At 48.2% G+C, this 5,989-nt stretch overlaps 1 protein-coding gene across 2 annotated transcripts in view; it reads left to right on the forward strand.

The window, feature by feature from the left end:
• Window positions 1–613: 613 nt before the first annotated feature.
• ARMH4 (armadillo like helical domain containing 4) overlaps window positions 614–5,989 on the forward strand; it is a 114,445-nt gene continuing 109,069 nt past the window's right edge. For both annotated transcript variants that reach the window (XM_024223846.2, XM_026654267.1), the window contains exon 1: window positions 614–700. The gene's annotated coding sequence lies outside the window, so the exon portion shown is untranslated. The remainder of the gene's footprint in view (window positions 701–5,989) is intronic.

Genomic DNA, 5,989 nt, shown 5'->3' on the forward strand with positions numbered 1-5,989 from the left:
TCTGGAGTCTGGACTTTGACTATACCTTGACCAAGAAATTTGGACCTGGACAAAAAATAATTGACTACCTCTTTAACCACTGCAGAGGGCGAGGCCAGTGACTCCCAAGCGCCTGCACCATGCCAAGGATAAGAGGATTGGGGTGCAAGGGGGCAATCCACCCATCTGGTTCCCCAGCGTGGCAGCGGGAGGAGATCGCACTGAATTGTCCCCGCACCCGCCGTGTAGGAGACGGCACAGCTGCACCCCTGTACTGCAGGGGCCAGGCGCTCTCTGGGTAGCCTGCCCCTCACCCGCGCCCCAAAGCGACTCCCCACCACGCTCAGTCCCGCAGAGCCAGGGAACCGCCGGGGAGTTTGCACGTGTTGGGACCCGGCTGCGGGAGCCGGGGCCAAGGCACCGGCGGGGGCTGCAGCCGCCGCCGCCGGGGGGAGGGAAGGGGAGGCCGGCCAGCGGGCGGCTCCTATGGGCACCGCCGTGCAGGGGCGTGCCCGGCCTCTGCCTCCCGCCCAATCCTGGAGCGGGGGACGGACGCCTCATGAATAAGAAAGAGGGCCGGGCTCCCCCGCCCCTGTCTCTCCTCCCAGCCCAGCCCCACTGGCCAGGCGAGCAGCCGGCGGCGGGATGGTGAGCGCTGGCCCGGATCGCTTCCAATGGGCCTTGGCAGTGCTGCCCGGCTGAAGGGACACGCGGGGCCCAGGTGAGAGGCGGGGAGGGGGGCAGCCCGCCGCAGCGGGGCTGGGAGTGGCAGGGGCTGGGGGCGTGCGGGGAGCTCTGCCCCGAGCCGGGGCGATGGCTGAGAGGCTCCCTAGAGAACAGATGCCCTGATCCGTGCAAGGAAGCCGCGCAGGCCTGGCCGGCCGTGTGATGCCCGGGGGCAGCCTCCTTTGTGTTCCGGGGGTGCGGCCGCCGGGGCCCGCTGGGGTGGTGGGGGGGGGGGGGGGGGGGGGGGTCCTCTCCTCCGCCTCCTCTCCCCACTTCTCACGGGCACAGCAAGTTCCCAGCGCCAGCCGTCGCCCCTCTCTCCTCTTTGATCCCCTAGCCCGCGGCATGCCGCGAAGCTGCCCCTCGAATGGGCTTCAGGCAGAAGAGATCTGTTCCTTTGACTTTTGTAGGCAAGGATGCTCTGGAGTGGCTACACTAGGCTGGCTGCGGGTGCCCCCTTCCCTCTGCCACTGCCCAGGGGAACAAGGCTCTTGTTCGGAATGGCCACTTAATCAGAGACCTGGCTAGATGAGGGGAATGGGTAACCTCCCTGCTTCTTGCTTAGCCTGTTGTGTATAGATGCTGCCTGAATGCCTATGGCTTATCATGAGCGGCGTGCCAGAGATTAGCCGGGGAAGGGAAGGAGTTGGCACTGTCAGGATAGTTTTTATTGTCGCATCCTTCTTGCCCACCTGGGAGCTGCTGTCCTCAGTGCAGATTGTCGGCTGTCCCCGCATGCCAGGCCTGTCATTCACCTTTAACACAGCTGTTGGATTACAGTGCATTGTCATCTCAGTTAGATTTTATGCTCCCTTTACAGGAGGGATTTTGCACAGCAGCAGACTTGGGGGAGAGAGAATGCTGGGAAAAGAAATGGACATGGCTGGTCTTTTCCTTTGTTCCCTTCATTGTTGTGTTGCGGGAGGTGTTTGTGTTTCTAAAACTGCTTTCCCCTCAGAGCCCAGCTTCTCCTTTAGCATGAGTGAAATCACAATCCTGTGTTTATGACATCACAGTCCGTTACTCTGGAAATAGCTATGGGGTCACCAAAGCATTATTATGGGGTAGATTCTGAAACGTGGCTGTTTGGGTACAAAACCATGAAGAGCACAGATTACTGCTGCAAAAGCATTTTAAGTATTAGTTCTGGCTCTGTGACTGACTCACTGTGTGTCCTTGGGGATGGTACTTAACCTCTGTGTTTTGCAGTTTTCCCTAACTGCTTAATAGGGATAATAATAGTCACCTAATTTACAGCAGGTTCTGAAAATGAGCTAGTACTTGTACAGTACATTGAAAATGTAAAATGCTATATAAGTGCTAAGTATTATTAATAATATACAATCCTATTCTGCCATGCACTGATACCAGCTACTGTTTCCTGAGGCAGATTGTCTCTTAAGACCACCTCAGGGTCAAGTAAGATAAGAATATAGACTGTGAGGAGGAAACCCTTTGTTTCAACACAAACGCCTTCCGTAATTTGCAGAGATGAGTTGAGAAACATAGACTTTATTTTTGTAAAACCAGAGGTGAGTTGGATCTCGATTCTATTTTTATCTGAATTTATAATGGGCCAGGATGGTTGTGTTGGATTAAAGGTTCCCGTTTTTACTGCTCATTAGTAAGGAAAACAATGAAAAAAATGTGCCAAGGAAGCAGATTTATCTTTTATGTGAAAGGTAAGTTTTTATGATTGATAGATTTCCTCAGCATGAAACAAGGTGGTAGCAAGTCCAAAACAACAACTGATATTTTGCTAGCTGTGCCCAGCCAGCCTGCCCACCCTCTATCTCAGCAGTAATTTAACACGTCTCTGCTCATGCTTTCCCCATACCTTCTCCTCCCCCCTCTGATCACTCAAAAGAACATGAACGTAGAGGAGGACTCATCAGTTCAGTTGTAGTGTGGTGTGAGCATCAACATGAAAGGTGTAGAAAGCAAATGGAGATGTTGAGCTTTTTAGTAGCATGGTCAAACATAGGTGTTATCCTGCTCATTATCAGTAACACAGTCAAGCAATGGTGGGACTGGCCTCTGTATGAGTAGTAGCATGGGGTGCCCCGCATGGTAGTATGTGTCAGGTGAGGTGGTGTGCTTTTTAATTTGTGTATGTAGCACCTAGATACCAGTGACGAGTGCATTAGAAATGCCTAGACAGTTTGGACAGAGATGTTAAGAGCCAATATATGAAGGAACTTGGCTTAAAGAGGACAGGTCTGGCATCTGCGAGAGAGAGCCCATCAGTTGACAGGGGCCATGTTAGGGGAATGACCTGCAAGCATAGGGAGGTGTGTGTGGTGAAGAGACCCAGGGATGCTGGAACGTTTTTTATAGTGGGGGTGTTGTTGATAGAAACCATGGAAACCACGCATTTGGTGTTTGTTATTACTACTTCAAGCCAGGGGGTGCAGCAGCACCCCTGGAGAGACCCCGAAAAGCAGAGTGATCAGAATGATGACTCTGAAATGAAGAAAGAGAGAGGATCCCTGAAGCAGAGAGCACACAGCACATAGCTGTTAGAGTGAAGCTTCAAGAAGAGGTGTGGAAGTTGCCCTGCATATTTGTCTGTCTATCTGTATATAGATATACAGAGATAACTAAGGATTTATATAGATAAATATCTAAACATCATATGTAGTCACTGACAAAGCAAGATAATATTACTAACTGTTTGAGAATACCATATGAGATATACTGTGCTGTTTTCCTTTTATTTTTCCATTTCTTTTAAAAAGACAAAAACTGCAATAAAATATACATTTAAAAATCACAAATGACCCTAGGAAATATGAGAAGGGAGGTCCAAGATGTCTCCGTCCTGGACCATTGTCGTGCAGATAGATGACTGATATGGAGGTTCTGTTTTGCTTGGTCTTTCATCCTTTTTAGGGCAGATGCCTGCATAGAACTGGTAAATAACGTAGTTTGTTTCTTGGAAAACTAAAGATATTTTGGCTTCTCGATACATGGTTGATGCTGTAGTGAACTTATCCATGGGGATGCAGTAGATTGCATATGGAGTGGCAGAATGAAAGAGTCTTGTTCCACCCTTTTGCTGAATCTGATGGGCATGTTTGTGTTGCCTCCTTTTTTTAAACCTGTCTCATTCCTTGAGATTTGGCTGGAAGCTGTCAGCTGTGAGAGCAGGCCGGATAGTTCTAGCTGGTTGAGGTTTGTTTATCTGAACTAACTGGGAATGAAAGGTGTTCAGATGTGTGCTGTATTGGAAGACTGAACTGGCAATAATTTAGTAGGAGGAGAAATACAGGAATTTGTCCATAAAAAATATGGCAAGAGTTAGAAGTCTGTAATGTCAGACCACTGATATGTATAATCCCTTGACTTTTGTGTCCATCATAATGGGTAAAGCCTTGGGGGCAGTGTGCATTAGCACTCCAGTGTTATGGAATTTGATAGCTGGCGATGACTCTACTGTGTATTTTGCACATATTTTCATATTTATATTGAGGAGTTCCAGAGTTTTTCCTCGTATTCTTTTTACCAATCAGCAGATGAATCGCCCTGCTGAACATGTATGGGACCATTCAGCTGGGCAAAGCTGGTATAATCAAGCTTGCACTCAGAGATGTGGAGCGCCGTGTACCACAAAGGTCATCCAGTGATTTGTCTGAAGTGGATGACCTGTTAATCCTCTTGTGCTTTTTCTACACGACACATGCAGTCACTTCAGTAACCTCAGAGCACAAGCGTAATCTTGAGACATGGAAGATGGACCATCAGAGCAATTGTATTTATTCAGGTGTCTAAAAGCTTGATGCACATCCCCTGTCAGAGTGTTTGCAATTGGAAAATATGGTCAGAACGTACCAAAGGCCAGAAAATAGCAGAGAGGATAGTTTTCCATGGAAACCCCATCAGTTGAGATATATTAAATTGGACTGGACAAAGTGCTGTAAAATATATAGTAGGGAACAATTATGCGGTAGCAGGGGATAAGCTTTGATGCCCTAATAGGTCTTTTCTGTCATTAGCTTCTGTGATTCTCTGACAGCTGTTTGCTGTTTGTTGCACACATCCACCAGCTCTTTGGCTATGCAGTGGGTGACTTTCCTGAATGGGGAAGTCATCTGTTATCTTCACTCCCCACCTGCCATCCTCAGCCCTGCTGTGTGAAAGTAACTGTTGTATTTGAGGGATGGGACTTTCTCAAAGCTGAATCTCAATATAAAATACGAACTTCCTGACAATGGTAACTCAGAACCGGCCATCACTCTTCAACAAAATAATTGACTCTTCGTGTATTGAGATTCACTTATGAGAAAAAAATCCATTTTAGTCAGCTGTGATCATTGCCTTCACACTGCAGGGCTGGTGCTGTAGCCTGGCGCAGAGAAAGCCTAATCAACACTGTTCTTAAAACAGTGCCTCAGCTGGTGGCCTGTTTACAGGAGAGCTCCTGACATGGCTTACATTTTTCAGCTTAGTGACTCACCCAAGGCTAGAGATGAAGTCAGTTTCAGGATCAGAACTCTGGAGTTCCTGGCTTCTAGTTGTATTCCCAGATCACTAGAGCACGCCCCTCCCTCCGCTCATTTCCTTGCTATGATCAGTCCCCTCCTGCTTCCTTTCCTTTTTCTTCCAGGCCAACTGATATAAACCTTTCATTTTACACTGCCCCGCTGCCTCCAAGAGTGATTTCTCTGTTATGATGGTCCACCAGTGCCTCTTCAAAGAGAAGAGCTGGGTTTTCCCTCCAGACTAGCTGTGTTGCTCAGCAATGCTGGACTGTTTTTTAACCCCCTGATTCCTGTATGATGAAACAACAGCAGTGACTTCATAGTCGAGGCTGTAACTAGCTTTCCACAAGGAGCCTGATTTTGATTCCCCCTCTAAATTCCTTTCTCCTGGAAGGTGTTAGCCTAAAGGGGATATTTTTGGCAAGACTTGAGGACGTTCAAAGTGTTTGTGGGCCTTGGAAAAATTCTTCTAGTGTATTCTTCTACCCTGTGAACAAGAAGCCTTTATTTTAGTCCAGTTATGGGGATGTGGTTAGGTCCTAATCAACAATGCAAACTTTAACCAAGTTATACATGGGTCCCCTGACTCAACATGTTTGTAGGATAGACGGACCCTACAACAGCCAGAAAAGAGATTAGATAGGTGCAAACAGATCCATGGCTCAGTGCAGCACAAATAATGAACTGCTTTGCAGTTAAGTATCAGAGGGGTAGCCGTGTTAGTCTGAATCTGTAAAAAGCAACAGAGGGTCCTGTGGCACCTTTAAGACTAACAGAAGTATTGGGAGCATAAGCTTTCGTGG

This window comes from Terrapene carolina, unplaced genomic scaffold, assembly GCF_002925995.2.
Source record: "Terrapene carolina triunguis isolate 2854851 unplaced genomic scaffold, T_m_triunguis-2.0 Scaffold189, whole genome shotgun sequence".
NCBI classification, from domain to species: Eukaryota; Metazoa; Chordata; order Testudines; family Emydidae; genus Terrapene; species Terrapene triunguis.